The sequence below is a fragment of the Taeniopygia guttata genome, chromosome 5 (genome assembly GCF_048771995.1).
Source record: "Taeniopygia guttata chromosome 5, bTaeGut7.mat, whole genome shotgun sequence".
Lineage (NCBI taxonomy): Eukaryota > Metazoa > Chordata > Aves > Passeriformes > Estrildidae > Taeniopygia > Taeniopygia guttata.
The window spans coordinates 47,889,792-47,913,243 of NC_133030.1; the positions used below are offsets into that span (position 1 = coordinate 47,889,792).

General features: G+C 43.8%; 1 protein-coding gene across 4 annotated transcripts in view; it reads right to left on the reverse strand.

The window, feature by feature from the left end:
- Positions 1–23,452, reverse strand: part of FOXN3 (forkhead box N3) — a 207,322-nt gene that overhangs the window by 183,466 nt on the left and 404 nt on the right. The gene's annotated exons all lie outside the window — the stretch shown is intronic.

A 23,452-nucleotide genomic window follows, 5' to 3' on the forward strand; every position in this document is an offset into this window, starting at 1 on the left:
TCACAATACAGATTAATGATGTGCTCCTTAGGACCAGCACTGGTAAGGGTGAGCATACTTCCCTGCCCAGACCCCAGCTGCCATTCTTTTCAGTATGCAGCTTACAGCACATTCATATTTGACTCCTCAATGAAGGCAGAAAAAGAAAGTTGATCCAATCATGAGAAGGAAAGTCTTTCTTTGACCTGTCTTGAAATGGGAACCCATAAGCAGCAAACCATTATCTCTGTCAAAAGGAGTGGGACCCATACCTGCTGAATTTGACTAAAGAGATGACAAGACACAAACCTTATAATTAGGAATGAATATGACTAGAGTTGTGCTCAGACTGGGACATGAACCACTTGTTCCCTGATCATACTTTCAACTTCAAGAAATGTTTCTCCCCAACAACCCATGAATGACTCAATCAAAATCTTAATATGTAGCATTTTGCTGTTATCCAGGCTCCTGTCTGGTAAACACAATGTTAGTTTTTCATACTCCCTATTCATTTCCCAACAAATAAGCACACCAGCATTCGGAAAACGTTTGTTCTTTTGAACTTCAGCTATCCAATGCCCCACTTCCAGGTACTTTCCTCTGCCACCCTGTACACAGCAATTTTAGAAACAGCACAGAGAAAACCAGCCATCATTGAACACAGCTCCACCATCCAGATGATGGAAGTTATCAATCTAGAGTTGAAGGACTTTAACAAAATGGATAAGAAAGAATCCTTGCAAAGTGGAAGAACAAAGAGACAGAACAGCAGCTTTTCAATCAAGAGCCACACAATACATGCTTGAGGAAATAACAAGTTCAATAGCCAGTTGATAAATAGCTTGCCACCAGAAAGTGCATTTGAAATGACACGTAACTGCCACATATATAAGCCCAGAGTAAGCAAGAGCCACGTTGCCCTCCCACATGCAGCTCAGTGCTGCTGAGTTTTCCCTGCCTGCCCATACAAATACCATCTCTCAGGGCACTCACTGCGCCCCTAAGGTCACAGGCACAGGGACCGAGTCACCCCAGGACACAGATGCAAGAAACAACTTCAGAGCAGCTGCATGCCCACAAACAGCTGCTCCAGGGGGTGCAACACAAATGAGGCAGAGCAATGTTTCTTGGGTTGGGGCAGATTTTTTTCAGTTTAAGAGGCTGTAAAATGTTTTTGCTTTAGGAGAATTGGCGCTTTCTCCCTGATACCTCTTTTATGTTTCTACACCCTAATTTGCAGTGGTCAAAGAACCTGATACAACAGCACCTATGCCAGCACAGCCCTTTTTGACTTTCTCAGGCTCCCAGGTCCTGCTTTCTCAACATCACCCACACACATCCAGATCCAGCAGAGCACACGTTCAAGTTTCAACCTGTCAAGAAGTTCATTACTTTCAATAGGCCTATAAAAAGATTTAAAGTCAAGTACATTTGTAACTGCTTTCCTGAATCAAACCCTAAGTAAAAAGCTTGTCAACATAAATAAAGGCACCAGAGGCAGACCATGAAAGATATCTGCGATTACACAGGTAGGATTTTGTGCGAGGTTTTCAGCAGGATTTAGTCCAACCATTGTAAATGCGCAAGGATTTTAAATTCATCCTTGAGAACAGATTGACACATCTTCTAAAGGAAACCAAAGAGCAAACAAATGCATCCTATAATAATTATATATTCCATAAAATTAAGGAGCCACCATCAAGTCGTATTTGGCATTAAAATATTACCTTTGTACAACACTCTTCAACAGCAAGAGCCCTCTGATTCCTCCAAAGGCTTCTTAAGCTGCAACCCAACTGTACCTGGGTGCACTGTGTGTGTGCCCAAGTGTCCTAATGCTGGACAACCACAGGACAGGCAAGCACAGCCAATGTGGAGGTCAGACCTGGCCATGCCAGCTGAGCCCAGTTAGGAACAAAAGAAACTACCAAAGAGAAAGAGGTCAGTGACACATACAGCATCTGCTGAGCTCCTACAGCCCATGGTTTTATTTGTTACTACAGATAAGGACCTTCCTGGAAAGGAGGGTAAGATTCTGCTGGCAATATGGCTTTAAGAGCCTGATGGAGGGGAAGAGCAATACCATCAATGTGAACGATCTCACAGCACCTGCTCCCAAACCAACATGATGTAGTCAACCGAATTAATAGTTTTAACAAGGATGGCATGAAATGCATTTTCTCCAGCCCCAGCACAAGAGCCAGCCATTGAGAGAGGCGACATCCCCCAGCAGCTGAGCCCGTGCAGCGGATGCGGCAGGGTGAGTACACTGTAGCTCAGCTAAAAGCGGAGCGGGTGGCAGGACATCCATCTTCCTCCGGGAAGGTTGCTGGGCAACTGGCAAGCTTTTGGCTGGGCGCTGACGTCTGCGCGCACACGCACCTCCTCCATCTCTTGCAACTAACTTGATTTTGATGGATTAACATACGATGAAAATCTACTGAGCTTCTCTCTCTCTCTCTCCCCGACACACAGGGTTCATTAAGATACAAAGGAAAATACAATAAAGCATCGAGTTATAATGCATGCAGAAGACCATGCAAAGGACAACGCAGGCACTGATGATACCAATGTTCTGAAGTGGTCCCTTATTTTATGGTAGAGAAAAATATATTTATTTAGTAAAAATCTCATTAAAATAATAAAGCATAACACACACCCAAACTGTGATTCCCTTGCATTCTTTTCTCTTCTACATCCTTCAGAAATGCTGTTTATTTTTTCACTGCTCCTTGTCATACAATGTTTTAAGATTATTTCCTTTCACCTGCTGGAGACACACCACTCGGACACGGAAGTTCCCTCTAATCCCATCCAGCCAAGCATTTATACCACTCTTATTAGCTTGGTATCCCAGTACCCTACTGAGCTGCATTATCATTAATTGTTTCTCAAGTGTTAGCCACAGGCTCAGCTTTACACAGTACAAAGCAAAGATGTGATCCCTGCCCCGAGGAGTTTTACATGCTAAACAGATAGTTAATGACAGCAGCGTAATGACAGCCTTTGGACTGGTAGGGGATAACATTTATGGAACAAGGAATAAATTAGCTGGGATTCATGACAAACCGCATTTGCTTTTTCCTGGAGAAAATTTGGGGGAGACTGCTTTCCATAATAACCTGGAAATGTGTTCTGGGTAAAAATACCTCAGTATTTTTTGCAAATGAGAAGCCTTATTTTAAGAGAAATTTTTTCCTGTAAAACTGATCAACTTTCTTTCACCAAACACACACAGGGTGCTCAGTCAGAAAGAGGAGAATTTTAACTAAGTAAAAAATATTAATGTTAAAAAGATAAAACATAAAATGTTTTAGTAAGCCATGAGTTTTAAAATGTTTTTTCAAAAAATATGAGAAGGCAAAATGTAAAACAATTGATGAGCTGAGTGGGAATCAGAGGTTAAGGTGTCAGGCCATGCCATTGGGTGAATGCCGTGCCGAGGATACAGTGACACACAAGGTTTTGCGTACCTAGGCACAACATGGTTGCTTTAAGACCTGCAAGGCCAACGAAGGAAGATGATGAAGATACCCCTCCACGCATGCATTATTTATTTCTCCAAGATCAGCATCACTTGCAGTGCAAGCTCCCCCCAGGCAGCAGCAGGGACAGCACTGCAGTTACTGTGCTGGGGGGACATGAGCCACCCAGGCTGGGACCACCCGTGGGACAGGGATGGAGGCTGCTGGGTGGCATCTCCCACTGCCTGCCTGACAGCAGGATGTTGAGCTCAACTAACTAATTCCAATTAACTGGGACATTTCTTGTGCTCCTAACATCTGGCTGAGATAAGGTTCAAAACAGCATTTCTGTACTTCTCACTAGCCCATGTTATTGGTTTCAATAGAAATATGAGAAGTTGGATAGCTCAGAGACCACAATCCCACAGAGCCCAACTTCTGGAGTGCCCCATGCTCAGTGATGCACGTGGGTGGGACAAGCAAGGTCCCACCCAAGGGATGGCTTGAAATCTTCTGATGTGAAAGAATTGAGCCTGTTTGTCATGTTTTACTGCTACTGACATTGGTGCTAGTATCTTCAGTGCTAGAAAGCTGTTCATAATTTGGGCAGCACACTGCATGAAGTACAGGGTACTTCTGTATGATTTCTACAAGCCTATTCTCGATTTTACAGTATAAACACATAAAAATACATTTTCTACTCTGTTTTAGAGTGTAATGAATGGTTGATTTTTTCTTTTTTTCCCTCTCAGCTTTATTGTGACCTTCTGGTATTGGGCAGGCTGCCCCAGAGAGACTTCCCCACACACCAGTCCTTTCCTGCATTCTAGAAATGCATTTCCAGATTTTTACTTGACAATAACTCACTCTGAATTCCCCTGTGAACTTCACAGATCTTCAGATAAGACACTAAAAGTAGGAGCTGTTACTACAGAACTGGCTTCTCCTGGATGGTGGAAGATGTATGTTCAGCCACCTTTCAGTTTCATTTCCCATTTAAAGTCCTCCAAGTAATATTTGAGAAGGTTATTAAAAGACAAGGTTTCTTTTTCCTTTCCAACTCAAGTATTTAAGATCTTGCAGCTCACTGAAAGCCACAAAAAACTCCAACACTTGTGCCATTTCTAAACAGGCTTGTATTATTTCTATGTCAGCAGCTAATAGTTTGCATGTAGGTAAAATACCTCCAAAAACAATGTGACAAAAAATAAATCCTCAGCAATTACATGAAGACCAAGAACGGTATAATCACTGAGCATTTAAATAAGGAGACAATAGAATCTTCAGCCCAACAGGATAAATACCTTTAAAAGTACCAGTAACTTCAATGCAAATTTAACTTGGAACAGCTGTGAGACAATCTAAAAATGAATTTGTGAACAGAATAATTGATAAGACTCTTGGGTCCTTATTTCTGTGTGCTCACATAATGGCAATTAAAGCTAAGCACCTCTGAATGGCCTCTAAACAAGCACATGAAAATCTAGGAGAACCTTTGAGTGGGGATTATGCATTAACCTAATGTTCATAATCATGCTCAGAAAGTTTCTTTTTGAAAGCTTGAAACAGAAATGTTAATAATCTCAGGCAAATAAAAAACCTTAAGCTATTGCAAAAGGTAACTTTTGAATCAAGTATATAATAGGTAATAAAACTTCAAAGGATTCATCACTCGCTGCAATTAAAATGTCCAACACAGATTTTTAAATAGCCTTCTCATGTCTAAGGAAACTTTTCCTCCAAATAAATAACTGAACTCAGGTGAACATCAGATTTTTCTTTTTTTTTTAGGAATAAACAAAAATTAGAGAACTGCATTCCTGTGGCCCGACAGTGTCTTTTACAGATTATCTAACAGAATTGATGAGGCCAACCTACCACAGATGATCTCAGCATCTTCAAAAGTCATTGACATCCTTCATTAGAACCAGGATTTTATCCCAGTCTCTGATAATTACCATCTTCTTTACAGATGGCCTGAACAGAGGTTAAAGTTGTTACCCTATCTCCTCAAATGCTACTTCAGCTAGAAAAAAATCCACAGACAAATAAAACCTGGAAGCAAAACCTCCCATGGCCAGGCTCAGCAGTCCCAACAGTTCACAGATGTGTTCCATTCCATTTCTTATGAGTAGAGCGATGGCTTGTGAGAGATCGCAGCCCCTTACCTGGATACACATGGATTTCCAACAGGTTTGTGCTCCAGCTTTACTCATGGATTTATGGAAATCCCTGCTCTTACCCACACCTGAAGCCACACTAGCTGCAAAACCAGAGCATGTTATGTGCCCCACCAGCATGGACCAGCTGCAAGCAGCTTCCCCAGGGAAGGACAAGTCTTGCAGTGACAACTCTTCACGAACACCCAGCACATCTGGATTTTACCCCAGCTGTGTCACAGCCTGCTCCACCTGGAGCATTATGATCCCCATCTGCTGCATAAGGGCAATTGCTTTGTGAAACCCAAAACAATCCTACTGATGTCAAGACAAAAAGCAACTTCCCAGTTGCTTCCTTTACTATTGAGAATAGTACCAATGTTCTTCTCACAAAAACAAAAAAGCCAAAACTCTAATGCTACAGCTTTGTTAAAGGACCATGTTTAAAACCTGAGGACTCTGCTAAGTTTGAAGATGCATGGCAAACACATCAGGTGTGAATGCAGACCACGCTTTATGTCAGTATATACACTATGTCAACAGATACGCACCAGCTGAGGAACTGATATAAGCATATGTTTAAATCTCTGAAGAGAGAGACCTAGACCAAAACAGAACTGCAGGAGAAGCTGTTCCCTCTCCGAAATGGCACTGTGTAGGCAGAAAATGCTTTTTGCTATGTTAAAACATCTCCACATTCTTCCTTCTTGTTTTTCTGATACTTTCAAAACAAGACTTCTATACAGAAGGGTACAGGCAGAACTTAATACATTAAAACATAAACAGTTTTCACCTCAGTAGCAGTGCAGATCAGTATGTGTATGGTGACACTGTGCTTGCAAAACTTGTTCAGACGAACTCCCGATTATGCACACCAGGAGTCTGCCAGAGAAAGGCTATTGAAGCCTTTTATAGCCATTCAAGCAACAAAAGGACACCCCTCTATACACAATCACCACAGCCTGGCTTATCAAAGCACTCCACAAGTCTTACTGCTGAGCATCCTTATTTTTAAGCAATTATTGTTCTGACGAGTAACCCTTAGGCAGTGTCCAAGAATAAGGGGAATTTCCCTTATTCTAAAGGGAATTTCTAATTGCTGTGGGATGCCTGGAGTGATCCTCCTCTGCTAAGTGAAGCAATAAAATCAGTGTGTGAATGTGTATAGAAACAACACAACCCACCTGCCTTCCAGTTGTGCCTAAAGAGGTCACAGGTTAAAAAAGCAGCCCATCTGGGAGCTGCCTCTCAGGTGTCTCCGACTAAGCGATGCACCATGTAGAACTAAAAGCAGGCAGCCCCTGTCCACAGGTACCTGTGCATCAGCCAGCTTTCCCTGAGCCAGCCATCCTAGCACAGGAAAAGGAGCTGGTTCTGAAGGCACATTTAGTAGAAGAACCAATGCTGAGCTTTAGCTTTGGTGCAGTGACTGGTGAAATTTGAGGGCATCTGTATACAGGGTTGACAAAGCTGCTAACTAGATACTAACTTGGCACTAACCAGGAGATAAAATATCTTATCATGGTCCATGCCTACAACTAGACCACTGTTTGGCCCCAGATTAATGAATATAATACTTGACAAGAGCAATTGGAGATTAATGGTCTATAACTGTCTGGCTACCTTGCACTCTATAGGGTCAAGTGCATTAATGTCAGTAGAGAAATAGTTTCTCTCAACCCAGTGCTAGCACTACAAAGACCCACGAACTTGGAGATACGAGGGCCAAGCTCTCAGAGCCACCATCCGTCACTAAAGTCTATTGGTAGCCGAGTCCCATGAGGAAGAGCCCTCATGCAGGGGGAGTTTAATTCCCCCACAGCACATTGCAGATGGATATCCTGGCATGTGCCACTCAGCAGACTGAGGCAGGAACTTCAGGGCAGCAAAGGCAGCAGACACGAGAGCAGATCTCTCTGCTCCCACCAGGGCTTGGATGGAGGCAGCCCAAGACCCAGACACTCCTAGGTAGTCCCCGGACCCCATCTGTTCTTTGCTTGGCATATTTTCATACAGGAGAGAAATAACAGCCAAAATCTTCTATTGTCCTTGGTCACGGCATTTAATTGCAAAAAATCACTGCTCTAGTATTTGCAGAAATATGCCCTTTGCTCTGCTTTCCAAACCCAGGGTATTTCCAGGGGCTCAGAACCTGACTCCTGAGTAGTGGCCAGGCACACTGGAGCACCTGTGCTCACCTCCAAATAACTGATGTGCTCAGGTCACACAGCTGCAACACTGCAACTAAAAGTGGTAGTTCTCTCACACACATGCCCATACGGAAACCCCAGCTCTGCCTTAATTACAGTTAGATTATTTAGCCTCTATATCTAAGAGTAAAAATAAACCACAGATAATCTGGAGATTAAACTAGAACCACTCGTCCTCAGAAATTGCTTTCTGGAATGCATAGTGAAGAAAAAAAACTGTGTAACATATACAGCTCCCAAGGGAAAAATGAATATGCCAGTTGAACTTAAAAGAGTCCAGCAGAAGTGCTGAGCAAAATTTTAAGCACTGTGCTTAATGCTGTGCCTTCTTCAAACTCCTCCAGAAGAACCTTTGCCCTACCTCCTGGATGTAGCAGAAATTATGTTTGTGAGACCATTGTTCATATGCATATTCTGGGTGCAGGCAAGAGTATAAAAATACAGGAAAAAGTCGCATTACCCTAATCTTTGAACAACAGAACAGTTTGAAATAATCTGTAAATCCTCTCTCTTACTCCGTGTTCCTCAGTTTCTCAAATATAAGTATACAGAGAAAGGCCAGAAGGCAGGGAGAGGGAAGGATGACCCTGTGGTGTCTCACAGGGTTAGCACCTTAATACAGACAGCAGACAAAGAGTTGCTCTGATACAATGGGAACAGGAGCCACAAGAGCCAGAACATCCTTCACACTCAGTACACGCCTGTGTTTTGGCCACAGAGGTCATACAGCTTTCAGAGGTTGGCATTTGGTACTTGGAGAGGGGATGTTCAGCATCCCACCCACCCCTCTCAAGCTCCAGGGCTTTCCACAGAGCCAGCAGCCACAACTCTGCTACAGTGACCAAAGCTCCCCAGCAACTCTGATTACTCCCCTCCTTGCTATCTCCATCAACATTCCTTAAAGAGGACCTGAAAGGAGCACCAGACATGTGCTGTAGGTATCAGCCCCTAAAACATCACTACAGAGTACACGGGAGCAAATATGTAATAGAGAGCATCAAAGGAAGAAACAGGAGGTAAAAAGTGGCAGCCTATAAATGCACCTTTTGACAAGTTTTACTTTGCAGTCTCCTCAGCTAACAGTGCTTTAAATAAAAGTGTTTTTTTAACAAAAATGCCTTCAGCTCACCTCTTAGAGCAGTGGACCTTTGGCCATGAGGTGGCCATGAAGTAAAGGGGGATTTCTGTACCCAGTATCACTCTTTCTCCCCTCTGAATCCTCACCTGATTTAACATGCCACCCCCCATGGCAGCAAGCTCCTTGGGGCAGAAACCCTTCTCCCTGTGTCTGCAGGATGCACACTGCAGCCTCACAGTGCTTCGATACTACCATTGCTACAGGAAGGTCCACCATGGCTGTTGGACTCTCAAGTGCGAAATCAACTCCGTCTAGCCAGAGAAAAGGAAAAAGAGACCAAAATAAAACTCTGAGCACATTAGTCACTGTTAACTGTTCTTTCCAGGAACATAATATTGAAGCGATTTCACTATTTACTGGCAGGGAGATTTTGTGGTGGCTCATAGCTAAGATCAGCAAGAAATGCTTTGAAATACATATATATACACATTAAAACTTGAGTATTTTACCTTTCCCTTCAAAAGCAATTGCTGCTGTCAAGTACACCCTTCTCTTACAGCCACATGTTCTGTTTAAGAATATCTAATCAGAATAACATTCAGAGGTATTTAATCAGGTTTTTCTTTTCTCTTTAATGACCTAATGTTTTGGTTTGCATCTGCTGCCAACTCACGCTGGGTAGAAATTTAGTACTGTCAGCATTTAATTATTATTTTAAAGCAGATTTCTCTACCTTCCTACAGTGAAGAAATAGCTAGAAAAAATGCCGCTATGAGCAGTTTTTTAAGCCGTTAGGCTCCATCCTCGTTATTTAGTCACACTGGAAATTACCATTCAAGGACACCCAGATCCTCACTCTGCCATCCCCTGCTAGGGCAGATGCTCCCCAGCCTGCAGCTTCACAGTCAGAGGGACAGTGTCCAAGGGAGAACCTGTAGGGATTGCAAACACCCTACTCCAGAAGCCAAATAATCTGGGATAAGGCTCATGAAAAGATGTGCCAAAAAGCTGGAACACAGAGCACCTGGTTGGTGCTGTATCTTGGGCAATAAATAACAAATCACACTGTTTCTTTTTGTCAGCTTAAAATTAATTTTCCTAATTTTCCTCTCTATATCTGAAACTAATAAATTTAATTCTGTAGCCTGCAACAGGCTGCAGGGGAAATACATGTGTTGGTCTGATGCAAACTTCAAGACAGGTTTGTTTCATCTTTACAGTGGGGGGAAAAAAGACCCAAGAAAAGTGGTTCCATGAGTTTCAAAAGAAATCAAGAGCTGAGCTCATGGCAAGCTCCCAGCATCATGTAAATGTTGCACTGCATGGTGTTTTGCAGACGGGACACATGCATGGAGAGCTCCCTTCCCACTCCCAGCCAGTCTCGTGAATGCCTGCTCCCTGTTCCCCTCCTGAAAAGCAGGATTTTGGCTTTGGCCCTCACAAAAAACATTGGACAAATGAGTCTGTAGCAAAGCAGGGCTTGTGACAGCAACGTTAAATGGTGCAAAGAAGGAAGGGCTGGGAGGACGCACATGGACAACTCCATCTTCCAGAGCGGATGGAACAGTCAGCCACACGCTAATTAAAACAAGTGTTAGTCTGGGAATACCAATCTAAGATAACACTAAGAGGTTTGTCACCCAAGGTAAAAAAAAATTTAGAGGCCAAAGCTGAATGCTACCATTGGACCTGTGTCTATAGAAACCATATTTAACCTTAGCAGAGGATCTGACTACACAGGTGACTCTTTATTTCAGAAACACAAGCACCCTGTTTGCTGCATGCTGACCTTTGCATACAGTCACACTCTTACTTAAAAGAGAAACATGTATATGGAAAAAGATAAGAATAGAGGCTGGCATCAACAAATTTCTGGAACAGGGAGGTAAAAATTTCATTTCTCTGATGGCAAAGGAGGGCTCTCTTACACAGCAGGAATGAAACACTGCTCTTCTATACCTGAAAAGACCAAGTTGTGGGATATGGGATTTTATATCCAGATGGTCACCATCAATGGAACTTAACTGTGATGAATAAAGAGGTACCTATTTCATCTGCTTAATATTAACTCTTCCCAGAGTGCATTTTATAAGTCACATGCAGAGAGGAAAGGGCATATGCTTAAGAAGCCTAATACAAACCAAGTTGTGCAGGGTAGAAGAAAGGGAAATAGCCTTGGTTACTGAGAGTATTTGAATGTCACTCTGTTAGGCTGTGCATTGCATTTGACAGAGCTAGCAAAGGAAATGAGAAATGATAACTGATAGTGCCCTGATTAGATCAGCCACCTTGGGAAAGGTGCTGAAGCAGAGATATTTCACTAAAATAAGGAGAATCCTGGGAATAGATTTCTTGCAAGTGATTGCAAAGGAGATATGGCCAGAATTAGAAATGGATTTTGCAGGCAGATAAAATGTAATAGATAGAAGGCATCTCAAAATGATATATCGCGAGGGTCTATAGAGCAACTATAAAGTTTGTTCGCAGATATTTAACATATAGAGATCCTAGAAAGACTTAACTTCAAAATACACTTGCTGTGTTATTAACTTTAATGTGCAGAAATAAAACAATATTGTATTTTGCAGCAAAAAAGAAAGCTGCGTTCTCCCCAGCTAGCCACCTCTGACTTCAATGGAGTTGCATTATTTTATACCACAAGATAAAAGTAGAACAGGAAATCTTCTTGTGCTTCTGACTGACAAAGATACATGAAAATGCACATTTCATTATCTTGAAGTAAATCACTTTATTAATAATGGATAACTAAAGGCAGTGGTAATTAACATATTGTAATAAACTCCTTATATGCTTTTCTATAGCTTAACCATGTTTCCATCTTCTGAAGCTCATAGACAAAGCAGTTCTTTAGACTGATACCTAGGCATTTTAGGGGAGTTAGCTTTACTAGCTGGTTAAAAATGTCTTTAGTGATCCTGCTGTCCATATCTGTCTGTCTGTTTCCTCCTTAAAAAGTTTAGCCAACCAAATATAAAGACAACGATGTTCTTGTAGTTCTGTACAGTATGGTAGCCAAGACAGAAACTCGATGACAGTAACCTAGGGAAAGGCTGCTACCTGGGTTCAGTCATTATACATCAGAGTTCCCCACCCCAAGACAAATGTGTTGACAGCCCATCTTCACTTGCTCCTGTAGTGTCAAAGACTCTGAGATCAGTCCATGGGCTTAAGAGACTGCAAGTCAGTAAAGACGAATACAATGCTCCCAGGAGCCCGAGTCTGGCCCTCTGCTCCTCCCTTCACCGGCTGGAAAAATGCTGAATTTTGTGCAAACAAGTAATGGTTTGCATGTTGTTCAGAGCAAAATAAAGATACCAGTTACAACAACAAAAATCTGTGTTGCAGCACACCTGTGTATTACAAGATCTTCTCATCCACTGGCTCCAAAGAGCCATATGTGCATCACTCACAGAATGGGAACAGTCACATAAATCACCTTTGGTATCAATGGAAGATGCATTTGACAGAGCAAAAATTTCTGAGGAACAGCCAAATTCTAACACTTTACCTACCACTGGGATACAAGTTAGTGACAACCATTATCACCATCACTGTATCAGCAACAGCAATGGAGCATCAAATTCTGCATCCATAAAACCACTGCCACTGCATCCCTAGGGAGCTCCCCCTGAATACACAAAGGTGGAGCTGAAATATAAACTATTTACATGATCAAATGCCAAGCTATTTGCTGAGGCAAAATCTTCACTGAAATCAGCTAGGACTATCACAATAGATTTTAGCATGAAAAGGGACAAGCTTCAATTTGTGCCAGCATTCATGCCCATCCTGGCACCAGAATGGATGCTTCTCCAAAGTGCCATGCTGCTTACTTCAAAACTTGTAGAAGACAAGGCACTTCCTCGCCTACACATGTCCCACCTAGGCTGAACCTCTTACCCCTTGCACTTGGAAACAATCAATCCATGTCAGATTCTGCACCTGGGATGGGGCAACCCTGGATGTATGGGCAGACTGGGGAATGAGAGGTTGGAGAGCAGTGCTGTGAAAAGGGACCTGGGGGTTCTGGTCAATGGCAAGTTGGGCATGAGTTTGCAGTGTCCTGGAGCAAGGAGGGCCAAGCGTGTCCTGGGTGACACCAGACACAGCACCGCCAGCCAGGCAAGGGAGGGGATTGTCCCCCTCTGCTCTGCAGTGGGGCAGCCTCACCTTGAGTCCTGTGTGACAACATAAAAGAGCCATCAAGCTGTTAGAGAGCATTCAAAGGAGGGCCACAAAATGGTGAAGGGCCTTGAGGGGAAGCCATACGAGGAGCAGTTGAGGTCACTTGGCCTGTTCAGCCTGGAGAAGAGGAGACAAAGGGGAGAAGGGGAGACCCCACTGCAGTTACAACTTCCTTGTGCAGACAAGAGAAGCGGCTGGCACTGATCGCTGCTCTGTGATGACAGTGACAGGACCGAGGGAATGGCCCAAAGTTGTATCAGGGAAGGTTTAGGTTGGATTAAAAAAAAAAAGTTCTTCACCCAGAGGCGGTTGAGAACTGGAACGGGCTCCCCAGGGAAGTGGTCACAACCCCAGGCCTGACAGAGTACAATAAGTGTTTGGACAACACACTCAAGCACATGGTGTGACTCTTGGGGCTATTTCTGTGCAGCGTCAGGAGCTGGACTCCAAAGATCCTTGTAGGTCACTTCTGACTCAGAATGTTCTAAGATTCCCAGCACTAGCACTCAAGAGACCCCACCAAAGCAGAGCTCTATTTTTGAAATAAACCCATCTCTTTCCAATAGCCCAAGAGCTGAATTCTGCTGCCTTCATCATCATTGTTTTGAAAGAGTGAAAGGTGGGAGGGAAGTTTCTGTCAACATTAATCAATGTTTAGGTGGTTCCCTGCCCATTCATTCATGTGCTAAAAGTGTTTTTGACAGTAGGAAATCCACTGAATATAAGCAGGCCAGTAGCAGATGCTTGAGAAATGCCAATAGTATTGTGCATAGCTACCAAATTTCCCTAATGTCCCTAAGTTATTAGAGGGTGATAGGAGCTTAAATAAAGCATGTGAAACATGAAAGCAGGACAAATAATTATACTGGTATAGAGACTTCTATACTGGAGAGATTTTTTGCTCCAAATACTTTATTTTGACTATAACTTTTTGGGGTCAGAAAGAAAATTGTTATTCTGCACTATGTCCTTCACAGAGCAAGGTGCCTGGAATCCCAGCTGCTCTGTAGTCCCTGCTTGTATCCCCACAGAACTAGCAGTAGCTAACAGCAGCAATCAAGATTGATCACAAACTCAGAATAAAAATTACTACCAAAAATTCTGCACCAGATGTCAAAGCATTTACTGAACTGTCCCCATCACACCATGAGCAGGTATCCTCATTTGAGCAGAGAGCAAAAAAGGCAAAATGAGAGGAAGCCTGGATCAAATAAACCAAGTGCAGACCATATGGGGAGTGGGTAGAGTCCACCAGCTTGGGACATAACCCTCAAAGAGAGAAAGGGCAAGTGGGCAAGACTAATACTATTCTCAACATCAGCACAGCAAAGGCTGTTTCATGCAGCTCTTTGAGGAAAGATAACACTGCTTTTCTGGTAAAAAAGAGCCTTTGCCACTAACATTGTAAAATTATACCCTTAAGTAGGGACTCAGGGGCTACATACTTGTTCCTGGCCCTCTCATCTGCTCCATTCCTTCACTGGAACAGACACAAACCACCAGACAACCTGATCCTACAGCCACAGTCTCTGATCAGCCTGGGTGACAGCTGAGGGCGCATGACCTCCTTGTCAGCCCTCTAGGAACCGGAGCAAGGCTGCTGCAGGAGCACACACCAGCCCTCCACCTCCTGGCAGCTGCACTGGAATGGGAGCAGGTCCTGGCATTCCCAGCCTCAGCACTGCAACAGGGGAACTACTGCTTTCTGGGGAGAATCCACCAGTGAGCCACGGTGCAAGGCTTCACATCTGTGACTGTGCCTCCAAGCCCACCACATCTTTTCCTTGCTTTCCCCAGGAGTCACCTCTCAACAATTTTAGCTTCAAGATGCTCAGCCTAGTTTCTCAAACTGCTGCAATGGCAGCTTTCCATACAACTAGGAAACAAACCATTCCATATGGAAAGCCAAAATGCTTTCTGTTCATAAAGACACTGGCTTTTCTACCCGGGCTGGCTGTTTCTGAGATGCTCTTCTGGTCTGGGAGATCACCAGAGTCACCAACAGGAAATGGGGATTTCCTCACCTGTCAGAAATGATACCCTGGCTTAGCAAAAACAAAGGGTTTTTAAAACACACTTAACTTTTCACAATTCGCACTGGATTGTTCAGGGTCTTTTTTTCTTGTTTTGGCACAATTAAGCCGGTCTCATTTCCAATCAGGCTGGTTGCAGTTGTTGCACTGGGCCCCAGGACTGCAAATGACTTACAGTTGCTCCAGTAGTGAGACAGACTTGTGAACATGGGTGACCACACTAATATATATGCCTAATTTCTACATTTTTCCTGTATTTTAATCCCATTTCCCCCACATTTTACCTCATTTCTTCCAGTCTGTGTTTTCTTCCTCCTTGCACGAAGCTACTATATCCTGAGTGAAATCTCCAGCCATAACACAAACTGAAGCTGCAATGCTTCTCTCAGACCTTCCTCATCACAACCCAGCCCTGCTCTTGCCAGACACAGCAGATCAGCAGGAACTCATCTGCTGCCTCCCCTGCTTCCCTATACCCACAGGTGGTTCAGCACTACACCACTCCCTGAGCTGGGGTCTAATGTCTGGGGTGCAGCAACTGCAGCTACAATGCCGGTGTATTCCATCAGGACACTGCCACTTCCCAGCACCTCTTTGAATTTCCTGAGCAACACGACTGCAGCCTGCCCCGGGATCCCAGGGGCAGCAGGCCCAGTGCCCAGCTGGGGTCCCCAGGGTGAGCTGGGGCTGACAGGGCCACGTCACCCCAGAAGAGGCTGGCGCAGAGCTCGGCACAGCGCAGCTGCAGCAGCACCACAGCGCAGCGCCCATTAGTGACGCTGCTCTGACCACCCCCAGGACATTAAGGTCTGCTGCACCATTACATGAGACTACTTTGCAGTAATAGATGTGAGGAGGGGAAAAACTAGACATACCGGTGAAGATGGAGTTTATTTATGGTTCAGCTTTTCAAAGTTTACTAAGTAGTACAGATTATTCATGGCTTGTGTCTTTAAAAAAGTCAGTGCCATTCCCTTTCTATTCTTAACACTAAGTAATATTTTATGGTTCTGCTATTCCTCCTTTCAGATGGAAAGCCATTTGTCCAGTCTTGGCTTTGTGAGATGTTGTCTTCTGGCCCTCTTCATCCTTGTCTGCTGATTGTTCTGTACCTCCACATCCTCTGCTGTGGCCTTAGTCTTGGTCTGTTCTGTATACCCTCCACACCCTGGGTATGATCTTATTCACTCTGACACCAGTTCCTACTGTGACAATGTGAAATGTACTTTCTGTCACTGACTCTGCTCTCCAGCCAAGCCCATCTCTCATCCTGTCTTGCTGACATCTCATCATCAAATCAAACCCAATATAGCTGTAATGGTCCTTGTGAACTTCCTTTGCTTGCCCAGCCTCTCTATTCCTCCTAAACAAACTTCCACCTTCCCTGTTGCCCAGGCTTATAACCTCTTCCAGTTTCACCATTCTTCACTCTTCTCCTCACTCTTCTTGTAGTATCACCTGACACACCATCAGGTGGTGTAAGTCAGTGTAATTCCACTAACTCAAATGGCATTATACCAATTTACAAGTGATGAGCTTTGGTCCTGGCGCCTGTAAAAGCAAATATATTCTATTTGACAAGTAAAAACCTTCAGCCAGTTCCCTAAATATCTCCAGTATTTATTACTGTGATCTCTTGCCCCCTGGACTCTCAACAGCCACATTCTTTTCAAAACATGACTTCTCCTGAAATTCTTACACATCCCTTAGCTCTCCACTGCTCCCAACCCAGAACATTCCCTTCTACTCTCCAGCCTTGTGTATCTACTCAGTGCTCAGCTTCTTAAGCCTTCTGAATATACCTGAAATAATCTGGTATGCTAGTTATATTTAATTAACACTAAGAAATCATTCACTAATTCACATATTTACATTATGATAAAACAGAGAAAAAATAATTTAAAAAAAGAATTTTAAAAAGGAAGGAGAGCCACCATGAAAGCTGAATACCAATATTAAATTCAGACACAAAAAGCAAAAGGTGGGAACATCTGCAAATGCATGTACTGAATCACCAAGATTACATGTTATTTGTGCACCCTAACACCAAGCACTGTGTTATCCCAGGTGAGCTGAAAGTTTCATAACCATTTTAATATCAATATAAATCTCTGCTTAAGTCAAACACGCCACAGTTTAAAATGATGCAATGGTTACCACAATAACACCCTGCATCTTCACACTCTCTAGATCACATGGTGAAGTTTTGCAATGACTGGAGACTTGGCACTAAGTGGATTTGACCTAACCACTGTAGCCATCTTTGATAAATGTTTCCAGTTTATAAAAAAAAACTTTAAAAATTAAAAAAAAAAAAAAAAAACACCAAAAAACACCTTACATGTTATTTTTTAGATTAGTATCTATTAAAAAAAAAAAAAAAAACACTTTCCAAAAAAGTAGTGTAGCATCTGCATTTAGGGCTTTCCACACCTAGAGGGCTGCACGAAGATCAGGTCTTTAATGAGAGTACTAAGGACTTCACCGTATGCACCATGCCAAAATGATAAAATGTTAATGAAGTGAAAGTATATTAGTGAATTATTAAAATTTCACTCCTCTCTGCAAAGAACAGAGCAAGAAAAACACAGTGAAGATAATGATAGAAATAGGATCAAAACATTTGGATCCCTTCACCACCTCCAACATAAAAGCTTTACAAAATCTGCTGGTAAAATTAACATATTAATTGAGTAGCTTCTACAAATGATCTACTGTAAAACCCAGTTTTACAAACCCAAGTTGGAACTGGGGATAAAATGAGACATAAATCAGTTAAATCTAGATGGGTCAGACCTACAGCTTCCTCCCATCTCTAATAACCTCTCATAACCCCTCCAATGCCTCTGCTCCTGTCCACAGCAAGCCCAGCCAGCAATTAAATTGTCCACAGGAAGATCTCACTGAGGGAAGTAACAGTGAGCAGGGCTCTCTACGGATGGGTTGGGCTGGGGAGTTCATGTTCATAGCTGTGTGCTATGCCAGAAGTTTTGTCCAGGGAAAAGTTTGGCCTCACTATGAAGCCCAAGAGCTAACCCAGAAAGCAGCTCTGTAGTGGGGTCCTGCAGAGGTGCCAGGGGGTGGACAGGGGAGCCTTGGTGAGCCTGGGACCAGAGGCAGGGCCACAGGAGACAGTGGGACAAACAAAGGCCTGGCAGAGAACCATACTAAAATGAACAAGGGCTTTGCCACATAGTATTAAGAAGCAATTTCCAATGAAGCTGCCATTCTGTAAAATGCTTTCCAGGGTCTAGTTTGGATTGCCTTGTACATAAATTCCTGTCTGTTAGGACATCTAGAGTGTTCTTGCAACAAAAGTAAATATGCCCAGACATGGTGAGTGGGCTCTATCAGCACGCTGGTGGCAGGTAAGGAGTTTGCCATTAGGATCCCACTAGGGAATCTCACACTTTGCCTGAGCAAACAGTTCAGTGCAGGATCCCACCACAACTCAGAACATGGGAGACAGGCAAAGGAAGAAACTGGTATAGGCCAAATGCATCCCACTCCTGCAATACTTGTCTTTATTTGGCTTTACTCTGTTTTCAGTAAAATGTAAAACATTCAGTGTTGGAAATTTCATTGTATCAGCTAACACTGATATAAATTCCTGCTAATGTCACAAAAAAAAATCCCAGCATCAAACATCTAGGCAGATCTTTCCATTCAGTGGCACTTAGCAAGCCTGATCAGAGGTCACAGCCTTGCCATCTGTCTGTCCTGAGGTCAGTGTGGACACAGAGAAAACCATGTCCAGCAGAGACTCTTAGACTAAAGACAAGAGAAATAAAAGAGCAACAAAATACTGTCCAACATAATAAGTAGAAGCTTTGCCTCCAGTAGACTTAGCCTATCAAATTTTTGCAGACATTATAAAATAGATGCACCTTATGGAGAGTTTTGTAAGAGCATAATGTGTCCCCTATGTACCTCCCTAAGAGTGGTGGGGAGAACCCGATCCCCAGCCAGCAAGCTGCCACCAGAGCCCGGGCTCACATGAAGGTGGTCCTGCACAACCACCTGAAAGTTGTGTGTCCAGCCATGGTGAGCTCCAGCCATTCCTCAGGCCCCCTTCACCAGCCACCTCCAGAGCAGGGCCACCCCACTGCTCTGCACCCATCCTCAAGGGGAACAAACAGGACACAGGGAGCCTCAGTCCTCTGAGGGCTATGCTGACACCTAAGGTACAGACTCTTGGCTACACAACCAGCTTCAGTTCAGAACAGTTATAAGTCCCAAGGATGCCAAAGGCACCTAAAGTCTTACAGTGAGTTGAGGGAGGGCTTGAGTTCCTCTCATGCTTGGCAGCTCGAGGCATTTTAAATGGAGCAGAATTTCCAAAACTCTAGAACAGAATCACTTCCCAAAAACTGTCCTGCCTTGCAGAGCTTCAGGCTGGTTTCCCAGAATCAGCTGATCATTTCTGAAAATACACAGCTGTAATTTTATACTTAACTGAAACACTGCTCTGTTGGAGTCCTTTTGTTTAATTATTATTATTATTTTGTTACAATTTTACTTTGGCTTGGTCATGACAGAAGGTAACAAGGCAAATGCAGTTTCATCACAAATATGTCAAAATTGTGGCCAAAGTCACACTGCATTGTGTTACATCTGAAGTCACAAACTGGTAAATTCCAGCATCAACCATGATAGTCCCATTCCAGTCCAGCTCAGGCTTCCAGACAGCCCTGGCAGCTTCTCCTGCCAGGAACACCTCCTAACACCAAGACATCTCCTACAACAAAAACCCACCACTTGAATCTATTCAGCATGCCAGGCAGCTTCTCACAAGTTTATATAACTTTTCCATGTCTCCCCCTCAAAATCTTCTGCAAAGCTTAACACCATAAAAACCCTGTTGTGAGCTGACATCAGAGAAATGTTTATTTCCCTGAGTCTCCCTGCTTATGAGACCACACAGACCTAAACTGCAGCCCTCACCTTTACTCTGGACCTTCATCCAAAGTCATGTCTAATCTTACAAGCCTCCAACCTGGCATCCCAGCCACGCTGGGCAGAGACCAGAAAACAACTGGTATTCTCTGGAACCACTGCTTATATTTTCACCTCCAGCCCCACATCCCAAACACATAACACACCACGCTGGTGCATTAGCATGAGTACACTCAGGAAATGAGAACATATTTTTAAAGTTTTAATGCATTAGCAATTGCTAATTAAGGGGCAATTAATTTGACTCCCAGCTCTGCTCCTAATTTGCCTTGCAACTTTGTGCAGTCCATGTGAAATGCTAAGTTTCAGCCTCCTATGCTCCCACAACTTCTGTGGATATTAGAACATTAATTTCTGTAAAGTGATTTATGATCCATGATGAAAGGCAGTTCAGAACTGTAAGAACTGCTCCTATTAGTAAAATAACTGGTGCATTTTTTGATCTTTCATTTTAATGGGGGAAGAAAAAGAAAAGCCTAGCTGAGTATCAGCAATGAGGCTCAAAAGGTAAAAATTGCAAATTGGACACCTCTGAAAACATAGTCCAGAGAGGCTAGTGGGGCGTTTTTTTATAACAGCAAAAAACAAAAAGACAGGACAACACAAGCATTTAACTTCTTGCATTTCCCTTGGGAATGCCTGACACCACAAAACTTTCACAAACTAAAATCATTAGAGCTCACTAAAGTAGCACAGACATGGAGGGTGATGAAGGGTCAACCTCGAAGATACCTAATCCAGCTCATTTCCTTCGGTGTGTAAAAACAAGTAACCGACACGTTTCCTGCCCATGAACCTTCCTGCCGATAAGGGTGCTCCCAACAACAGGAAATTCGCCTCTAGAAGCAAAAGCACACTTTTGCTACCAAGCCAAACTTTCTCCATCTGAACTTCACAGCAATTAAAAGCAGCATTTGTCTCATCAGAAGTGAGCTGGATTAAAAACTGCCTGACTCCCTAAGCTTCTGCCCACCACAGGGAGGGGGGTCCCACCTCTTGCACGCTGGTGCCAGCCCAGCTGCCAACAGGGATTCCTCAATCAAAAGCAAGCATTGCTCCCTCTGGCTCTACCATCCCTTCAGTCTGCTCTGCCTGCAACCAAATTTTAAAGTCAGGCCTTGGGTTTTTTGAACAGCAAGATTCAAGGGTGTGCGAAAAGATGTTACTGATCATCTTCACCTCAGTCCCGTGCAAGATTTACCTCCTGATCTGCACAACCTGATCACCAGTCCCTGGTTCTCTTAAGAAATAATAATACAAAAAGTGTAATAGGGAAGCAAACCAGTCATTTAAGGTTTCAAAATGATGATGATTTATACAGTGGGTGAAGCACTAAAGTACTATTTCTCAGCTTGGTCACTACAAAATGAAGATTAAAGAGAGGAACAAAAAGAAATGTTTTTGAGAAAATACAGTGAATACTCAAAGACATCTCTCTATCACAAACATCTGAAATAAACGGGTACTGCCCAAGAAAATGAGCAAAAACATTAACACCTTTCTTGTGAGTTTGCTGTGAAATAGCTCTCTCCTGCTTCAAAAGCAAAATAGCCTCTCCTTTCACACACAATAAACTTTCAATAGTCCAGCAAAGTAAAACTTCAATTTACGACAATAATAGTCTGATTTTCTCATGCTGCATTCAGCAGCAATGAAGTATATTTTATTCTCATATCTCTGCTTTTCTCCTCATCACATGCTATAACAGAATTGTGTTTTCAATTTTTCTTAAAAGCATTGCAAAGGGCTTCCCAGAGTCATTCATTACCTTTTTTTTTTTTTCTTTAATAGGTGATGCACATGTGAAATGGACATAATATGCAAGTCCAAATCATTACATTTTAATATAACTTCATAATACAAAGGAACAGAGTGAAATCAATCCCAACTTTATTTCCCAGGTCCGTAGATGCCCATTGAAAGAAACATGGCCTGATCATCTAATTATAAAAACCTCAACCTTTATTACTTTTGCCTTTTAAGCTCCATGGTCCTTCTGCTTTGAGCCTTTTCTCAGGTTCCCCAGCAGCAGGCCAGGCTGGGGCAGGACACCAGTGGCCATGGGACAGGTGGCTGCATCTCCTCAACTCCTCCTTGGATGGAAAGTGTGGGACAACGTCCAGGGAGGAGAGAGGGAGGCGGCGGTGCAGGGTTTTATTGTAAAATGACCTTGATTTGACAGGCATGTTCTCAGGTTTCAACAGATGCTGTGGGAAAGGCAACAGCAGCCAAGGCGGTCTGCAGGCATTTCTGATGATATGCAGACTTTTTTCTTCTGCCTATTTTTTTTTTAAATACATTGGGGGGGGGGGGGGGGAGTCTTCTCAGTTTCCATGACAACAGTGTCTCCACTTGTCTGTTATTAGATACCATCCGCTTCCTGTGTCTAAATTTTTAAACCAATCAGAAAAGTGTTTATAGATTTTGTAGCTCCTGGGACAGTCCTCTCCTCCAAGAGAGCTACTTTAATGACACGTAACGCTCCGGCAGCCAGGGCTGCAAGGCCTTATATTTTCGGCTGCAAAGTGATCACAGTTTATGCTGTTTACCGGCTGATTCATGGGCTGTGCCAGAGAAAACTGGGGGGTTGCTGCCCGATTTACTGTACCCTTAACAGACGTTACCATTGTTTTAAAAACCACGCAAACTCATTTTCATTGCTGGCTGATTTCTGTTTCTGATTCATCCCATGAAACAGCAGGATCTGTCCCTGCGTGACACGCGATTGCCTCGGCGAGGCCGCTATCCCACCGGAGTATCGGTCCGCCCGGACGGAAATGGACTCACGGTACAACATCGCCTGCTGCAATTAAAGTTTCGGCAAACTGGGCTCTAAGAGCAGCCGCACTGTAACCGTGCGAGCAGATTTACACAGGCATATTTTTGATTATTTAAATAATACCTGGCCGCATCACAGTCGGCAAGTCAATAAGGAATTCCTTCTCCAGGGCGCAGGGACACCCGCATACATTGTGAAGGAATTAACGCACGGTAAGTCCAGTTAAGCGAAGAGCCGGCACTGAAGACCGACAAGCAACGGGGAGCTGTTGTGAGAAGGGGAAAATCCCTTTCCCGGCGGCTGTGACAGGCCAACACTACGGGAGGAGGATGCCCTTCAGGCGGGTGTGCAGGCACAGACGGAGCCCGGGAAGTACCGAGCGGCTTCTTCTCGGGAGAGAATCCAAGCGCCGGCGGCACGCAGGAACAAAAGGGAGCGGCGGGGGGGCTGCCCGCCGCCGGCTGCGCCGCTGCCCCAGCAGAGCCCGCCGAGCCGGGGCCGGAGCCCACGGGCCGCGCTGTCGGGGGCACAGCCCGCCCGGGACGGGACCCGGCACCCGCCCCGCACGCAGCTGCGGCTCGCCCC